Here is a 20,669-nt window from a genome sequence, read left to right on the forward strand (position 1 = left end):
AATCAAAGACCTATCTAAGGGAAACTGTACTGATGCTTAAGTTCTTATGAAAAAAGACAAGTTTCCCATCTAATTAGCTGCCTACTCTGTAAGAAGAGTCAGATATTCTAGGTCCTTTGTGACCATATCTGTGTAATCTACAGTGTGGAAGACATCTTTTTTTGTGTGCGCCTTTACATTACTGTCTTTTCACTCCTGTGAAAGTTACTTATTCCCATCAACTGCACAGCATCCATCTCACCTCTGGCACCCTGAGTAATTCCAGTTGATCAAGGTGCTGAATTGCTGGACAGTATCAGCCAAAGCATCTCTGATCTCAGGCACACAAGGGAAAAAAACCCATGGGCCTTCTACATCTTAAAGGCTCCATCTAAAAGGTTAATACATAGAGATACACACTCTTGGAAACACTCTATTCTTACTATAAAGGTCTGGACTGTGAATCCCATGTGGATGCATGAGATTTCATGCACAAAACAGCAGGGTTTAAAATATGCAGCTTTTTTTAGGCTAGCTGTTCACTGCTCTAAATTCAGGCAGCTCTTCCTGCACTCTGCATCAAGGTCTGAGCTCTGTTCTACTTAAGGGTGACCTGCTGCACTGAAGCCCTTCCCCTGAACCTAACTGTAATCCCCTTTTCATAATATAATAAATATATGATATGATATGATATGATATGATACGATTGATATATGATATGATATGATATGATATGATATGATATGATAATCCTTTGAAAGGAGCTAGTAGAAGCGCAGAATCAGAGAGACCTGTCCATTGCCTGAAACTATTTCTAACTGCCTTTTGAAAGTCAACAAGAGATTACATCGGCAGTTATCAATTGCTCAGATGTTACTATTTTTAAAAAATCTCAGATGAGATAAAAAACAGACAAGGAATCTTAAAATATTTCATAGAATTTACCAAGATTTCTAGTTATTTAGTATTAGACAACAGGCTTAAATGGGACTGAGCACTAGGAAAGCAACAAAACAAAAATCTGTAAGGGTGAATACATGAAACTTTTCAAGTGTATTGCTATTTGTAGTAATATTATTACTACTCATAATGCAGTAAGTGCATACTGTATTTGGTGATGCATGAAAAAAAACCACGAATAAGTTAAAATTATTACCTAGGAAATTAGTTTGTGCCACACTATGGATATCTTGTAAATTAACAGCAAAACAAAGACATCTTTTATTGCTATAAATTTTTATTGAGTATTTGGATTTCACAAGTTTAATCTGGTCCTGGCACCTCTCTCAGTGCAGCCGATTCTGTCCCTACTCCTTTGATTGAAAGAAGAGGTTGATTGTGTAATCCATATGAGCAGCAGGCTGAATAACAAAGATTAAAGGGCACATGATTGTGTTCTTGCCAGTGACAACAAAAGAATAGTGGCATGTTGCCACCTTCTATCATTATAAGCCTGCCTGTGATTCTCCCCGATGCAGTTTCAATAGGGGAATTTTAGCTTTAGTTAAAGCACAAGGTAAGATTTTGTGGACTTATTCAGTAGTACCAAATAATAATGATTAATGTATTTCAGAAGTTGGTTTATTTTCTTTCCTTGAAATGAAAGACATTTTCTTGCAGTTTTTAATCAGTTTAAACAGAACATCCCGTTGGTAAGAGATTGAGCTGCTATTACTGGAATGTAGTGCAAAGGAGATGTTATTGACTTCTGTAATCTGATCAAAGCAGGTGGAATTTTTTAAGATCCTGTGGAGACTACAGCAGGTAAAAGACTGTTAGACTGTATGTATAAAATATGTTGATACTTGCAGTGATTCTGTCTCTATCCACCCTGAATTAATTTGAATTCTCTCCTGCAGTACCTACAGAATAGTTTCCACAGTTTGTGAGATGGGACACGGCAGATGAGGGTGTTCTTGGCATGAAATGATGCACACATTCCTGGTGTGACATGTGCTTTGTAAAGTTTATTAGGAGAAAGGTGCCATGTTGATATCAGATTAACATCTTCTGATGATCCAAGTATCACCCTGTGAATTGAGTTGGTATTTCTGTCTGCTATAAATAAAGGTTTGTGTGTTTAGTTAAACATTTTTGTTGCATAACAAAATAACTTTTTTCTTTCTCAAGGCTTATTAATATATTCTTCCTCGATATTGATTTATATTTATATAAACTGTCTTAAGCAATTAAATTTTAGATTTAATTAAAAATTTTCCATTGTTTATTTATAAGCATCATATTTTGCATAAGTGTATCAGTCAAGGTTAGCCGAGCTACTGCCAAATTTTCTGACTTGCTGTCCATGATTGTCTATGATGCTGGCAACTCAAATCATAAGATGTCATTTTTGTTTCCTAATTAAAGTCTCAAGAAGTAACAAGTAGTTGCTGCCCACAAATTAGTTTGCTCACACATGCTTTGCTGCACTTGTGATTAGAGGACATGTCATACATACAAATATCCATTCTAATAAGAAATCCTTCCTGAAAAGCTTCATGAACATTGAACCATGAGATAAAAGCTTGACTGAGCAAAACATCTGTTGATGAGTGCCTTCTAGGTGCTTGAAAAATATTTGACTGAGGCAAGCATCCACTGTGAGATCTAATTTGCAAGAAATGTAAAATGTAAATAAGGCTGCAGTTTAATATAGAGCTTGCAAAGAGACTGTTCTTCGGTAGCTGAGTAGAGTGAACAGACTAAATAGGCCTATCTTCAGGAACCTAAGCAAACTAAAATCTTCAGTTAAATATTTCTTTTTCTATGTAAATTTTTGCATGAGTTACTATTTCCCTGTTAATGCCTCAAATTATAAGAGGTCTGTTCTGTCCAGCTTCTCTACCATTTTCTGATTAGATAAGGGAGTGGTCCCTAATATCTAAAAAATTCTTGTGCTAATAATTACTAAATAATTCCCTTTCACCTTTTACATAGCTCCAAACTACAAGGAGATTTTAAAGAAAACTAGAATCCAACGTTGTTAAGATAGATTATTTCCTATTACATCTTGGAGTTGAATAGACCAGAAAATACAGTTACTTAGTATCTCTTCTCAATTTATGTCTGTTTTGTTATTCCATGTGCAGGGCATATTCTTGCTAGGCTGAGAACATTAGCAATTAAGTAATATCTTCAGTTATTCTCTTGAAACAATAATTGCATTAGCAGTTAGAAGCAAAGGGTGTGGGAGGCAGCTCTTAAGTACCCAGTTGGGGTGAGAAAATGCTCAAGAGCTGAGCTGGGAAATTTGTGGGGTCCCTGAGGCAGTTCAAACCCATGTCTCCCCTTTTAGGATAAGGCTCACAGCACCCATCTACAAGAGTGAGCAGACCTGTATCCTATCATAATCCCTGATGCTGGGTCAGAATTACCTTGCTGGTTGAGGATTTGCCTTAGGAGTCCTTGTCTTAGGACTTTTGTGACAATGCCAAAGTTTGGGAACAGAGAATATTTCAGAGTACATGTTTGTAGGTTTGCCATTCCCATAGCTACTCCTTCTGATTAATTAGCTAGCATTAATTAGCTAGTCATTCATTAATGACTTAGCAGCTGGGTAGCTTGTACCTTTCTCTAGGAATCACATTAATAATGAAAAAAAAGCAGAAATTTTATATGCAAGATGATACAGATTTATATTTTATGTTTCAAATCTCTGAAAATATGATGCCAAATTTCAGCAAAGAAGCTGAATCATATTATTGAAATAAGACTTGCTGCATGTGGCATCCCCTGATCAAATAAAACAAACCCAAATGAAAATATAAAAATAGTAGCTTATATTAATGAATCATATTTATGTTCATTTATGTTTAGTGAGAATTTTGCATGAAGTGCAGCTAAAAAGCTGATCTTCTTGAATGGAAATCATTAGTCCCTACAGAGGAGAAGAAGAGGAAGGAGGATCTTTTAAAGTGACAGCTGATTTCTGCAATCTATTAATGATTCCCTTGGAGAGTTTTTGAAAGCATCCTGGAGACAAATGAATAAAATTACAGCATCAATAGTTTTCTCTGGGAAGGCACTGTTGCTGCAAAATTCCTTGTTCCAGGCAGAGTGGGAGGTGTAATTTGCAAGCAGCCTTACTCCCTGCAACCTGAGACCTCAAAATGTGGACCCCATTAGCTGGGGAAGGATGCCCACATCCCTGTGTACTGAGCTCATATGTCAGCAATTACTGCATTGCCAGTCTGCTCAAGTTTGGAACACAAGTAAATAAGCAGATGTGATAGCTCTGCTTTGGTCAGGCTTGCAACTAGAGACCACCCTGCTAAGCATCCTTGATGGGACTGAGTGAACCAGCATGAGGGTAACCAAATGAAAATTCCGATATAATGGAAAATCACAATTCTTTTTCACACTCAGATATATTGCAAAGCGTTTGTAAGATGTATCAAAGACTGCTGCTAAAATCTACAACTACAAGAATGCAAAGAACGAGGTCTTTGGGTAAAAAGTAGGGGGGGAGAAGCATATCTTTATTGAACACATTCTGGGGTATTTAGCTTCTGGAAGTTTAATAAATAGATAATTTTCACATCTTGTTCTTATCCATCTTCCTGAAAGGTATTGTAGTCTAAAAACTCATCTGCCCATCACTTGGGGAAATGAATTGTCACCTTCATCTCATCATTTGTCAGAATTTGCCCTGTGGGTCTGTTACAAAGTTTGCCAGCATTAATAATGAAACAATTGCATGGTGTATTTTTTTTCTGGGAAGTTTCTGACATGACGTTTATGCAACAAAATCACCTTGAATTATCATAGTGTGTGGGCAAGGTAACCTAAATAATTTCCAATTTATTTTCAGCATCTCTTTTTGTTTGTGTGGATGTCTTTCTGTCAGTATTCTGCATTATGTTCTACAGCAAAATTTTAAGACATATGAGTAGTCAATTTAGAATATTTTCATGTTGGACCTGACAAAACTAGTTTTAAACTTCAGCTGAAATGTTCTGCATAGACCTAGAAATCTCTTTGGGCTGTGAGACAGTTTGGAACTGCATAGCTGAAGCAGATATTCTTACGAAAGTGGTCATTTGTGCAATTGTATTTTGTACCATAGCTGGTCCATGTAGCATAACCTGTCTTTCCATTTTCAGGGGGCTTTGATGAAACCCATGTATGGATTCCTCCTCATTTTCAGCTAGCAATTTGAATTTAAAATTTATGTAAAATATAATAACAATTTTCCTTTTTTTTTTAATTCAATGCAGACAGAAAACAAGACAAGAGAACTTCTTTGTGATTGTAACTGGGAGACAAAAAAATCCACAGGATTCTATAAACCAACTAACCATCTATCCATAGTTTCTCTTCTAAAATGTAGTTCATATTATTAAATACTTTGCTTATGATTTAAGTTCCAAGCTCTAACTCAACAAATTACTGCACTTTCAAGAAGTTATCAGTAAATTTAAAATATATTTTAAATATGCAAGTTGCCTTGGGATTTCAATATTCATTGAAGACTCAAAATGGAAATTATTTCAAACACCTAATTTAGATCTATGAATATTTAAAAGATTAATTTAATGTGTAGGTTGTACCACAGTGCCTAAAGACCGTTTGCAAATGAGTGAAGTTTAATGAGATGGTCTCTGTATTTTCATTTGCAATCATTTTAAAATATAGGTAATTTCTATGGAGTACCACATGGAGCGTTTTAGCCTATGTTTTGTTAATTATAGCCTATATAAAGATATATATTTAAATAATACAATTTACCTAGCATCTATTATTTTCTTAACATAGTAAACTGATGAATCATGTCTGCATGGGGCCCTGGCTGTTTCAACCAAAAATGAGCACAAAACCACAGACAATGTCCATATAAAACATTCTAAATAATCATCCATACAAAAATATTTAAATACTTTTTGACATTGACATGTTAGGAAAAGGCACAGGAATTGGGGAATTTATTTTACAATTTTTACTATGAATGCCTCAATCATTCTTCCAGGTTGATACTCCTGCTATCAATAAATTAATGTTTGTCTGTCACAAAAATTGTTAAAATTACAGTCCCAATACATTCTTTCAGAACTGAAACAGTGGTATATAATTACTATGATTGATAGACTTGTTTTATGAAATAAGAAACAGAAATCTAAAGGAAGAGTACTGAATTGCAAATATTATATAAGTCATTATGAATTACAATTATAATAAATAATAATCCAGGTATTTCACTTTTTTATCTGCACAGCTGTAAATGCTATCAATCATGATGGCATCCACATTCTACTGTGAACACAAGGAAGGAAATAATGATCAGCCACAAAACATGGGCTTTTCCAGCTGCTGAGCAGAGAAATGGCTGCATGGTGTTTCTATAAAGTTGGCCATGCAGGTGACAGCACTGTGCTGAGTACAGCTCTGGTGCTGCCTGGCTTTCCTCTCTTGGTGCAGCAAATGCTCTCCTAGAGAACACATGGGAATAAAATGGCTTGGTTATGGTGGTGAAAACTTTACCCTGCACATCAACCAGGAGGGTGCTCTCAGCTAACTCATCCTGCCCTAGAGCCTCCTTGGAGTCCCATGGGATTCTCCTTTCTTTGCTCACAAAACAAACCCGATCATTTTTCACGCTGTTTATTTTGTTCTTATTTCAGAAAAATTCTGAAACCATGAGAGTAGTGCATTTTTAAAGTATGAAACCAGAAGCATGAACCCAAGCAGTCCCACAGAAGGCTTTTCAAAAAGAAGCAGCCGTCCAAAAGGTTTGTGTCATACCTACCAACCTGCTGTGGATGCAGCACATGCTATAAAGCAGCTAAAATGGCACTACATGCTAATGGTTGTGGGTTCAGTACCAAATTCTCTTGTTCTGAGGGAAAGTATGTCTTCAAAACTGTGTTCTAGAAACTGGCAAATTGCATGTGCATATTCTTGCTGCAATAAAAAAAAAAAAAGAAAAAAAAGAAAACAAAGAAAACAATATTTAGCCAGTAAACTCTGTCTTTTAAAATAACAATGATAACATACTTAGTGACTTGCTTCATAAACCATGAGATATTAAAAAAGGGAGAACTAATAGCTAAAACATAAAATTTGTTTTTAGAAAATCATTCTGATTAATATCCCATTTCCAAATTCTGAGCAGCTCTTCATCTGTTTTCTCACCAAAATTTGGTCATATATTATGTTAAAAGTTGTAATGGAGCTCAAAGCTACAAACTATTTCAAACACGAGTGATTTAAACTTATATCAAACTCAGATTTCCTCTGCCTTTGTATTTGTACTCCAATTAGAGAAAACATGGAGTGTAGCAAAATTAATTGAATGAGTATTGAATACTTTCTTTGGTATTAACTGGAAAGCAAACATAAGTACAAGTATGGGTCTTTTTTTTTACTCTAAGTAAGATAAATACTAAGACAGTATCATTGCAAGTAAGCTATACATATAAAAAATCTTAGACTATGAGCAGGTGTGTGTTTGCCTTTTTCTTCTTTCATTTGCATCAAATTTTCTTTCATCTCATCATATTTGGGATGCCCTGTTCTGAAAGTATTACAATTGAAATATTTTTGGTTCTTTTGGAGATAAGTACATATCATACCCTTCCACCATAAAGCAATTTCAAAGAAAATCTTCCAACTTTTTTTAAGTGCAAGTGTACTACTGCATATATCTAAATGCCTACACATGTATTTCCTTACTGCCTACACTTTTCTCAAACCATATGATTAGAAATGGTTTCCATTTAAGATGCATTACATCTAGCAGAATTTATTACCTTACTTAGAGGCCCTAAAAATGAGTTCTCTTGTCCTTTGCATATCCACTAACACTCAAGTCACGTATCAAAAGAGCTTTTGGAGTAGTTCCAACAAACATAATGAATCAGGCTTCTCTTAAAACTTGGTTGAAAATGTCTCCTTCCTTACTGAAGAGAGCTAGAAGGAAAGGAAATAATTCTTTTTCAGTAACACAGAAGAGTTGCCATCCACCCAACCTGTGTGACTGACTCAGTGATGTGTTTGAAGGAGGTAGAATCTATTGCTTTCATGGCAATGTCTTAACAGCAAGCTCTGTCCTGCCCCATGTCAAACCTGAAAGCAGTTCAAAGCTTTGGGAAGCAAGAAACTAGCAAAGAAAGTAACACTGCAACACAGAAATGCCAAGAATAATCATTGAAGATTCAAAATCTGGCTATTGTGCTGTAAGGCTGGCATGATTTTACTTTTAGCAGTCAGGTAAGTATGAGTCTTGCTGAGTAGTGACAGTGGTGTCACTAAAAGTGCCATCACTTGAAAAAGTCATTTGCATTCATACAAAGTTCATTGAAATAAATAATGTGAACCTATATTTTCAAGAGAACATTATGCAGATGGAAAGACCCTGAGCTTGAGCAGTGGGATTTGAGATGTCTTTTAGTTAAGTCTAGACACTTGCCTGCTTAGCATGCTGGCTGTTTTCAATTCCATACTGAGACATCTCCCTTTACTGTGACAATGCAAATCATTCTCAGGAGACATTTCATTACATCACAGTACTTCATCCCATGATTTTTAGGCCTCTAAGTTCCTTCTATGGATTTGTCTTAAAATGATCATTTCTGACCTTTTTATGTGAATTATTTTATACAAAATGGAAGTTAAGCATCATTCTGAAGGAATAAAATTGCTTTTTGCCATTCTAATTCAAATATATTCTGTCATTGTATTGACAATCAGTTAAAGCAACAAAATCCAAGCTATTTCTAAAAACATATGCATATAATTCAATATAAGGCAAGACAGCCTGTGCTGAACAGAGGTGCCATGATACTGCTGTCAGAGATTCTGAGCTATGAGCTAAATGAAGCCTTATCAAAGAACCTCAGTAATGAAATCTGTTCCTGCTTGATTTGCTACAGAAAATGCATTTCTGAGGAGGGGAAACCTTTATTCACAAATATTTCTTTTTTGAGCTTATGGGTTATGGACTTTCTGAGCTTAGCATTAAGGGTTTGAGAGCATGACCATGTGTCCTCCACAGCTCTGTCAGATGTGCTTTATGCTGGTCACTCAACAAGCAGCACAGAGAATTCTACTTCACAGAACCATAAAATGGTTTGGGTTGGAAGGGATCTTAAAGAAAATCTAGTTCCAAGCCCTCTGCCACAGAGAGGGACATCTTTCTCTAGATCAGGTTGCTCAGAGTCCCATCTAACCTGGCCTTGAACACCTACAGGGATGGAGTATGCGCAACTTCTCTGAACAATCTGTTTTAATGCCTCACCACCCACACAGCAAAGATTTCTTCATCACATTGACTATAAGCCTACTCTCTTTCAGTGTTAAGCCATTTCCCTTGTCCTGTCACAGCAAGCCCCTGTAAAAAGTCTCTCTCCATCTTTCTCACAGGCTCTCTTCAGGTACTTCTCTTCAGGTAGGCCCCAGTTAAGTCACCCTGCAGCCTTCTCTCTTCCAGGCTGAACAATCCCAATTCTCTCAGCCTTTGCTCACAGGAGAGGTGCTCCATCTCTCTAAACATCTTGGTGGCCTCCTCTAGACGTGCTCCATCAGGTCCATGTCCTTCCTGTGCTGGGGACTTTGCTGAATCATGTCAAGCCTCTCACCCACCAGCCTTCCCAAAGTCCCTCTCCACAGGACTCTCTCCATCTGTTCATTCCCCAGCCTGTGTTGGTACCAGGGCTTCCTCCAGTCCAGGTACAGCACCTTGCACTTGGTCTTACTGAACCTCATGAGATTCCCATGGGCTCAGTTCTCGAGTTCTCAGGCCAGGTCCCTCTGAATGCCACTCCATCCCTCATTGTGCCAGCTGCACTGCTCAGCCTGGTGTCATCTGCAAATTTGCTGATGGTGCCCTTGAACTCTTTGTCTATGTCATTAATGAAGATATTAAACAAGTTTAAACAGTATGGGCCCCTCAGGGACACTGCTGGTCTCTGATGTCCATCAGAACTCTGAGCTGTTGACCACCACTCTCTAAATGCAATTTATTACTACCCAAGATCTACTTACAATCTAGTTACTACGAAATGCAATGCAGGTTGGCCATTTATTTGTAAAGTCAATTTCCTGGGCCTTACATTTAATATTAGTGAAGTTCAGCACTTGTTTAATCCTCTGAGCCATGCCAGACCTCTAGCAATCCTATGATTCAAGAAGTAATGCATTGAAATGAATGTTTTATTTACAGCCCATTTTACCTGAAAAATGTTAATTGCAATACAGTAAAGTCATGCTTGGGTATCTTACAGAGTTAAGCATATCTTTGTTTTAGCATTTAGTTTGTGATGTTGTAGTATTTCTGTGAAATATCACCAGGAAAATAATCTATTTTTCACTTAGCTCTATTACCTCTATAAGCCTTTATCTGCCCCGTGACCTTGTAATAAGTGTGATTAGCTGCTGTCTGTTTTCAGTCTGAACAGTTCTTTGAAGAGTAAAAGGAAGTGTCTAATTTGTACCTCACTATTTATTAATCTGCTGTATTATTGTGTCAAACATCTTTCCAAAGTTTGTGATGTGCTGAGGTTTAACCCCAGCAGGCAGCTCACCCCAAACAGCTGCTCACTCCCTGCCCCACCTGCAGGATGGGAAAGATACTAGAAGGAGTAAAAGTGAGAAAACTCATGGGTTGAGATAGGACAGTTTAACAGGGAAAGCAAAAGCCACACGTGCAAGGAAAGCACAGCAAGGAATTCATTCACTGCTTCCCATGGGCAGGCAGGTGTTCAGCCATCCCCAGGGAAGCAGGGCCTCATCACACAAAATGATGACTTGGTGTGGAGGGATAGAACGTAAGAGAATAGTGCAGAAGGCAATCTCAGACCTGAGGAGTTGCAGCTGCACCAATCACCAAAGATCAGGAACAGGCCTGCCCTTAACAGGCCACAGCTGTGTCCAATGAGGATGAGTGCTACAAAAGAGTGGGGTAGCTGGGTGAGAAGGGCACTGGAGTTTGTTGGCTGTGCTGCGAAGAAGGAGTCAGTGCTGTGAGGAGCTGCCCATGAGAGATCACCAAGAAGGTATGGAACTTTGCAATAAGATGACAACAACTTGGGATGATAAATGCCATCACTCCAGTTGTTCCCCTTTCTCTTCTTTTCCCCCAGCTTTACCTGCTGAGCATGACACCAGACAGTAAGGGATATCCCTTGGGTCAGCTGGGATCAGTTATCCAGCTCTGTCCCTTCCCAGCATCTCAGGTACCATCAGCTCCCTCACTGATGGGATGGAGTAAGGAGCAGAGATGGACTTGGCTCTGTGTAAGCACTGCCCAGCAACAACTAAAACATCATGGTATCATTCTTGCTTCCATCAGAAATCCAGAATATAGCCCCATACCAGATACTATATAGAAAATTAATTCTATCCCATCCAAAACCTGCACAACATGTTAAATACAAAAGTCAAATCCCAATTTCACAATATTTGTTATGCTTCCCTTCAGGAGCTTCTAACTTTTTAATGTCAGATCACATATTTGACTTTGCACTTGAGCTATAAATTTATCTTGCTGCAAAATCAGAATTGCCAGATAATTGGTTGGTTCTTTCCCACCTTTTTTATTAAATTTGATTTCGCACCCTAGATTCCCATATTCTGAAGCATCTTTCCCTCAAATGAGTCTTGCTGCCAGTTTGGGACAATGCAATAAAGCAAAAAGTAAGAAGGTTTGAGCTGGCAAGACATTAAAAAAAAAAAAAATCAACAGCCTTAAAGCATCAAGAAATAAGACCTGAAATATTTATTCAGAAAAGTGTGCCAGCCTTTCAGCTTTTGCTCCTCAGTACTGACTTCTGTAGAATCAGAGTAGGCAAATGCAGCTGTAAGCCTGCTCTCCAAACACTCAGTAAAGCACCTCAGTTTATGAGGGCAACATAAATATACTGCTTCTAATGAGAACCACTTGTCAAAAAAATTTTAGTTTCAGAAGGCTGAGCATTTTCATATAAGCAGCAAAGACTCACACAGTGATCCTTGCTGCAAAGTTAAAGTGCTTAAAATAAACCATAGGGGGTTTTAAAATAGAATTTTGAGACACTATAAATGCAGACAAATGGATCATATTTTCTTAAAATCAGTTTCAACATTTTAATATGCACTGCTAAGCTGTATCCTTTTCCTGGTTTTTCCTTATTTTTTAGTTTCTCTTTGCAACTCAACACCTTGGTATGATATATCGCTGTTTTCCTTTTGTAATAATTTTCAGTGATACATAATGTCAATTTTCATTTATTTAAAATAAAAGATAAAGAAATTATAACATTGATTTAGTGGTTTCATTTGAGTTTTGCGGTTTTTTTGTAGAAAGATAAAACAGAGGTTTAGTGGCAAATCAAATAAATTATTATCAAAAAGAAGCTCTTGAAAGATTCAGCATAGCTGTAGAGGTAAAGGTATGCAATTAGGAATAATTAGGTGAGGCTTCTGATAAACACAGGATAATTGTACAATTAGGAATAATTAGGTGAGGCTTCTGATAAACACAGGAATAGTCTCCTATACTGGATCTTTCAAATAATTTAAATAAAACAGTAATCTGTCAGTGGTGCCCCATACAAAATAACTAATATATATGTTAAAATGACAGGTTACATATTAAAATTGCAGTTCCAATCAAAATATGTTCTTGGCTACAGATGAGTTATTATTGAGTAATTTATTTAACTTGCTGAGGACTTTCTCATGAAAGCAGCTGTAAAGTGATTTCATCAGAGAGTGACATGAGTTGTAAGATAGTGTGAGGCTTCCATATTTCCTGTCGAGTCAGTGTCTCTCCCTCATCATTACAGTGGAGTCAAGAGGTGAGAAGAACTTGTCCACATAAGAGATAAAATAGGTAAAAACCTATTTTTGTTGCAAACTAAAACCTCAGGGATCCAACTGATGGAACTTTCTCTATGAGAAGGTTTTTCTGTCAAGTTTGAGATATATTTATGCATCAATATGTATTGATATATATTTTAAAAATTGCAGAGGACTTACTGTTCCACTTTAATCCCAATTATTCTATGGAAGTTGAGTATGTTTGTGATAGGGAGCAGCCTAGGACAAACAATCAGGGAGCAGAATCAGAGCCTCATTGTGCTAAACAACCAACAGATGAATCAAGCTGACAACTGAGAGGCGACTATTTGCATTTGAAAACAGAGTGAAATGAATTTGCTACTCTGAGGTCTTAATCTTTCTACTTCTAATCCTGCAGGTAGCTTGATTCAAGTCAATGGCATCATTTGCCTGAGTAAAACAAGCAGGATTTAGCTCTTCCTCAGTGCTGTGCATTAATTAAATGAGGGGCAGAGAGCACTGAAACAGACCTAAAACAGGCTTGCCTTCAACTCCTTTGTGTTTGCCTGAGAGGAAGACAGACACTCAGAATTGCTGGTTTTCCTTCCAAAGGGCAGATTGTGCATGCTGCTCTTTTTATATTTTAGTCTTTCATCAGGAAGTAATGAAAGACAATGCACTTTCCTCTACAAGGCTTGTTTGCACTGGAAATTCACCACTATATTTATAGTGGGTATAATCAGGTCAGTGTAACAACCTAATACTGATATGCCAGAATGGTTACACCAGAAATTTCTCAATTTTAGACAGTACTTTTGTTCTGAAAGTATAAATATATGACATGTGGCTGCACTGCTATACCTACAGAAGTCTTCATCCACTGCCTGGGATTATTTCCTATGTATTTAAGTGTCCTCCTGCATATTTGTTGGTGCTCTTGTTGAAATACTCACTTCTATATTTACACAAGAGCTCCAACAATCGCCGCAAAATGCCCTCTAGTTGAGTTTATCACAGGCACTCACAATGGCTCCTGCCAATATAATTCAGGGATTAATGCCCATCCAACAGGGAGTTTGGAATTGCATATGACCACCATATACTCAGGGCAATTGTATGATCAGCCTTGACCTCTCTCCACTGTGATGCTTGTTACACCTTTAACTCCCTTATCTCCAAAGCCACAACTTCCCTTCTGGCTAAGGACCAGAACTAACTCAAATCTTGTGACAGTGACAAGTTTTTCCTGAGAGGAAGGTTTCCAGGAAGGGATCCCATGGGGATAAGAGATGGGAGAAGAAGATCTGTAAAGGCTGCAAGGAAATGACAGGTAGGACCAATAGATAGCAAGAGAAAAGAGGTATGAGGTCCTGTGAAAAGGAAACTCCCTCATTCCTCTCTATGGCCACTGCTCTCCTTCAGACTTTTCTCCTTCTGGTGGTGGCCTGGATAACCATGTTGCTTACCTCTTTTTACCCTCCAGAGTCTCTCAAATTGTACAAAAAAGCAAAAAAGGCAAGGCTATTCCATGGAAGAAGGAAAAGATGTAAAGCACAGCAAAGTCAGAATGATACCATATAGTTGTGTGGCATATATTCCTCAGGTGGAACAAAAGACTGTATGGGAAGAGACAAAATTTTCCAGCTTAAAACAACTCTATGGCCATCTCAGGAACAGAAAAAACAATCCATCCTGCCATAAAATAGCTGCAGGATAATCTGTCCTGGAAAGCAGCTTTGTAGAGAAGGACCTGGGGGTCCTGGCGAACAGCAAACTGTCCATGAGCTAGCAGTGTGCTCTTGTGGCCAAGAAGGCCAGTGGTATCCTGGGGACCATTAGAAAGAGCTTTGCCAGAAGGATGAAGGAGGTGATCCTGCCCCTCTACTCAGCCCTGGTGAGGCCAAATCTGGAGTTCTGTGTCCATTGTGTGGTTCCCTGGTACAAGAAAGACAAGGAATGAGAGGAGGATCCAGCGGAGGATTATTTTAGAGGATTGGAGCAATTTTGTTATGAGAGAGCTGGGCCTGTGTAGCCTGAAGAGATGACTGAGGAGGGGATTTTATCATTGTATACAAACATCTTCAGGGGAAGGGTTGAAAAAGTGGGGCCAGGTTCTGTTCAGTGGTGCTGTGACAGGACAAGGGGAAAGGCATGCACACTGAAACACAGGACATTCCATGTCAATATGAAGACAAATTTCTTTACTCTGAGCGTCACAGAGCAGTGGAACAGGCTGCCCAGAGAGGCTGTGGAGTCTCTTTCCCTGGAGACATAGAAACCAACTCCTGGTCACTATTGTGTGCAGAGTGCTCTAGATAGACTGGCTTTAGCAGGGGTTGGAGCAGATGAACTCAGTGGTCCCTTCAGCCCCAACCAGGGCTTGAAATACTCTGAGATACAGCAGAGCCAGTACCAGATCCTACTTGAAACCACAGGGGTAAGAACTCCAAATGCAATGATAAGAAAAATGAAAAGAAGAAAAGAGCAGCACCTTGGCTGACCCTTATTCATCTTCCTCACTCAATAATTTTCTCCTTGTTAATTTTTCCACTTCATCTGCAATGCCAACAAAATATTCCACTGCAAGCTTCACACCTGCCAACACCATGATTGCCCCCTTTACTAGCTCCTTTTAAATCTTGGGTTGGAAACAAGAGGAAGAGAAAATTAGAACCATCAGTAACTGTTTCTGGGCTGTTCCCTTATCAGAGATGTAAATTGCATCATATGAGCTTACATGTAAATTTCTTTATTAATTTTCAATGTCATAATAATTAGGCTAAAAGCAATAAGGTGGGACACTCAATGCTGTTATCTAATGTGATGTCTCAGTACTGTAATTCTAACAAAAGGCAGGGTGAGAGGTATTGTGAGTCATTTTAAATAATTCTTAAATAGGAGAGGAAATAAAACACTGATTTTTTTTTGTCTTGCCTTTTTTGTAGTAAACAGCAGAGCAAATGTTCTTCTAACCCAAATGGGAATGTAAAATGAGTGCTGTATCATAGCAACAGCCAGAGGTTTGTCTCAATATTTGAATGATTATGAACATCTTTGTTAAGTGTGTAGTATACTGCTATGTCATAAGGAAAACCTAGTAAATTGCTGCTATAAAAGTGAGCTGTTGTAGCTGAGTATCTTAGATTCCTTAATGATGGTATTTATTCAGCACTGCAAGAGTGAATTCTTATTCCCAGGCATCCTTTTTAATGATCATAAGAAGATGAAGAATAAGTCCTGATATACTGGGAGCAAAAACTCTCAGATGTGTTTTGAAATTGTGCTCCACAATTTTCAAATCAATGTGCAAAGTAACCTTTTTCAGGAATAAATTCTCACATCTACTGTTGAAACTGGGTGAATTGTCAATGAGCTGTAATGGGGAAAGCTTGTTTTATTGATTTTTGTAGCAAAAATAGCATCTTTATTAGCATTTCATCTGTATTTGTCCAGAACTGGGGTTATGTGGTAGGCTGGAGTTTGTTTTTTAGATGACTTCTTGCGCCAGGTTACTTAAGTCTGTTTTGTCCAGTTCTTACATATTGTGTGCTGCATCCAAGCAACGCACCTAACGTTTTGAAAAGCGCCTAACTGGGTTCTTACACCAGGGCTGCATTCACAGAAAAACATGCTGTTACAAAATGTGCCTTGCAGAGACACTGCTGGCCAGGGAATTCACTCTGTAGCACCATGGGGTGAGAGCACCATGCACACCAGGAGAGGTGTTCCTGTAAACACAAAAAACATGTGTTTGTTGTGCATGTGTGTACAGAATCAGGGCTTTTGAGGGGGAAGCATAAAATCTTATCAAGTCAGATAAAGAGCTGTTACAGCTGCTGGTCAGTAAGACACATGGGGGAAAGGTGTCTTAAAAAAGACAGCAACATGGCCCTGCATGCAGTATGTGCATTAATCTAGGATCCAGAGTAATGAACCTAATTGGACAGCAGGCTTCATTTGTGTGCTGACATTCCCTGACACAAGTTAGTTGTTTTATTCAAGGTAAAAAATATTCAGCAGGAAGAATTGAGAGTATTCCCTATTTCCAGGACAACCTTCTTACTGCCTGGCAAATGGAAATGGTTATGAGGAACATGGAGTGTACAGCTGAAATCATGTAACACAGCTCAGTACCCTTCAGATGTACTTTAAGAAACAGGAATGAGTTTTGAGAAGTGCCTTTAATCTGTAGGAATCAGTAAGTATTTCCCAGTGGTGAATCCTGACTGGAAGGAGCCGCTTGTTCCAGCTGTGACCACACCTCTGCTTGTTTGACTCAAAGAGCTGTCAAACAAGGTTATTGTACTTCAGTGGGAAGTTTGGAGGAAGAAAAAGCATCCCCATTCTTTAGCCCCAGCAGGTGAATCAGTTTTTCCCTAAAACTTCATGCCAGCTGGTGCTCTGACCACATCACACTAGCTAGGGCTTGGCAGCACCCCCATGGTCAGCCCATGAACCCCAGTGTAGGAAGGGAATCTCATCACTTCATCCCATTTTGGTACTGAGTGCCAATGTCTAAATTCTAGTCTATGGATATGTTTTTTTTGTGAAATACTGATTGCTGATTTTGGGGATTTATTTGCCTTAGCATGAACTGGCTGCTCAAGGTTAGCTTTCTCTGTGGCAAATGTGGGTTTTCTTGGTTTCTTGGTTTGTTTTTTTTTTTTTTTTTTTTTTTTTTGAGCTACAGCATTTTAATCTGATTCTAAACTAAAAAATATTGATTTTGCTAATGATGTGGGCCAAAGTCATCTAATACACTCCTTTATAGAAGCTCTGACAAATACAGAGAGAATGTAGGGAAAGATAATAGAGATGCTAAATAGGATATGCATGGGATATCTTAATTTTGCTACAAGCTGGGCTAATTAATTCTAACTCCTTTTAATGAAAGGGTGATAAATAAAGCTATATTGAAGCTCTTGTCTCTTATCCTTTCTTTGCTTCAGTGCTGGTATTTCTCTATTGTCTTTCTCCCCTAATTTCTGTAAGTGAGAAGAATCTGGCCCTTTCATTTTAAGGAAGAAATCCTTGAAAGCAGAACTCTACTCTGGCACTAAAAACTAGTGCAGCGTACAAAAGACAACAATTTCCCTGAGCTGGTTTCAGGAGGTACCTGAAGATATTACCCCTGCATGGAAACAGCTTGTCTGCACTGTAACATTACTTTTTTTGGGAAAATGGGTCTGTTCATTTTTCCTGAACATGAAAATTTGACATGTTCGAATCAAGTTTCTTTTCCCTGTGACCATCCTCTCCCCTCAAATTGCTATTGTAGAGGTAGATTTTTCTTTAAATGAAAATGAGACTTTCAGAGTGCCCCTCTATTGTATAATAGCAATGGATAATGGCCTGTAGTCCTTTGTCACTGAAAAATACATGCTTTCAGCTGAAAAGATGCATTTTTCTTATCCTTGGTCTCTCTTCCCAGCCTCTTTAAAATCTGAGAAATGATGCAGCAGATGCTGAGCTGCAAACTAGAAGACATATATGATTTAAGTGTCAGTTGACTGGTATTTTTTGCCTGGTTCTTTTAGTTCACTATGATAGAAGACTGCAGCTGTGCAAATTAAAATAGAAATCTTAAAAAGATCACCATTTTCATTTATTTTTTTTCCCCAGCTATTTTTAAAGTTTTCAAAACTATATATTCTTTGTCAAATAAAATCAATATTTATCTTATTATACTTTTTTACATGCTAATTTTATTGTTTCCAGGGGCAACTACAGAAGAAATAAACACAAACAGCCAGTGTGTTCCATGTTTGTTTTCTATTTATTACTGTGTCATGGGCAAAATGTTTGGGATGATAAACTCCTCATCAAAATTTTGCTCTGTTAAATTGGCCAATTCTTGGTTCTGTTCACAACAGCTTCCAGGGAGACAAAAGGGTTGGTGGGCTATATTCTGCCTCTTTTCCACATGGGAATTTGGGAATGAGGTGGGGTTTTATAGTTGATGACATCACCTATATACCAGCACAATGATCATATGTATTGTTTAACCATGGGCCATTAGCTATTGCTTGGGAATGTTTTAAATATTAATATCCTGGACATCACTGCTATGTGGGTTTTCTTGAAACTCACCCTTCTATATAAGGAGTAATATATAAAAGAGTAAGAAGAAATAATTTGGCTGTGCTACAGTTAAACAGTGTATGTTGTATAAGGGAAGCTCCCTGTATTGTTATGTGCTTTGATGATTGCATTTCCTTTTAATCTGTTCTCCTAAAGCTGCTACAATCACTGCACCAATTCGGTTTCAGTGTCACGACTCAGTCCTATAGCTCAAAAGAGAGAGTCCAAGGAATGATGATTTATAAAGCTGAAAATTCATGTCAATGTTTACCAAAAAATACTTTGTAGCCTTTGCACTTGCTGCTTTCCCATTTCAGATTGTGTTTTAGGGTACAATCCAACCTGAATGCATTAAGGTCAAACTATTTTTCCCACCTAATTCACCTTTTCGAATTTGGAGCAGACTCCACTCCAGGAATGAGCAGCCCAACAGTATATCTTACTAATATCAGAAAAGACAATGCCTGAAGGGGTTGCAAAGATCAATGAGGGAGCTTTGGAGAGATGGCTGACATAAACATTTCAACTATGCAAAGGAATGAAGCTACTGAAGAGGGAAAAAAATCACACTAAGGAACCAGAGACATCTAAAACAAAAGGTTTGGCTCCAATTCTATTGAAGATACATTAAAGTCATCATGATTTTTCTGTAGGGTACAAAGAAGGCTTACATTTCAGTTTGTTACTTTGTTAATAAAAGTCAGTCCTCTGCAGATAAATAATCAAATGTTTTAAGAAAGGTGAACTATTTTGCAATATTTTGGTGCTCCCTTGAGGCATTCTCACATCTTTCATGCATAGACTGATTTTTCCCTCCTTTTTTCTACCCATCACCTGGTAGTTTTATCCATTGGATGGATTAGAGATTATGCTGCTGTGATGGTTAATCACTTGTAAAGGATAAAAATATCCCAGTGGAGCTGGATGAGTTAAATTTAACGGGTGTGTAACTGACAGGCATGTACAGGATAAGCACTTTTATTACGCACTCCTCTGCGCCACTCAGTTCACAGTGTGCTCCACAAATATTGGCAAGAAAATATGTCATGTGCCAGGGAATGAGTAAGAGAGATTTGTGTGAAATATGGGTGCCAAGAGTGTCTATTTATAGCTCATGAAAGACCAAACAATAAGCAATAACAAAGACCAACAGAATCATTCCCTCAAACCAAAGGTGGATTAATGATTTTTGCAGACAACTGACAATACCAATAGCCACCGAAATTCCTGTGTGGTCAAGAACCCATGGGTAAGGAGTTGGCCTAGATCTGTGGAAAAGAGGCTCTTGCCATGACAGAATGCAGGATGAAATCATCCTTACTTGTGCAAAAGGCACTCCAGCATCTTAAATATAAAACTGTGTGTTAAGCTATGTTGGAATCGGGGAAGGAGCAGCTTTTTCCCAACTAGAAAAAATAAATCTGACTTGTACTTCCAACATTCAAAATAAGGCAGCAGATGGAGTTGCTAGGAGACAGAAGGCAAAGAACAAGAGCATGAATGTGCTCTAGTGTCTCTACACAATAGCAAAGAGTATATGAAATGAGCTGGAGCTTTAGATCTCACCATCAGCTATGACTGTTACAAGTGATGAAATGCAGTCTTTGTGCTAACCAGAAAGCTTAATCTGAACAATTTTAATAAGGGCATCTATGAGAATTATATTATGTGATATTTAATGCTGCTCTGCAGGCAATCCTTGCAACCAGGGAATTACAGTATAATTCAGATAGGAGGGACCTTGGGAGGTCCAGCCCAGCCTCCTGCTGAAATCATGACCAGCTCTGAGATCAGACCAGGATGCTCAGGGATTTATCCAGTCATGTCTCCCATGAATGGAGATAATGTAACCTCTC

This window comes from Melozone crissalis, unplaced genomic scaffold, assembly GCF_028551555.1.
Source record: "Melozone crissalis strain CALT ecotype California unplaced genomic scaffold, PUWL_Pcris_2 ptg000013l_1, whole genome shotgun sequence".
NCBI classification, from domain to species: Eukaryota; Metazoa; Chordata; class Aves; order Passeriformes; family Passerellidae; genus Melozone; species Melozone crissalis.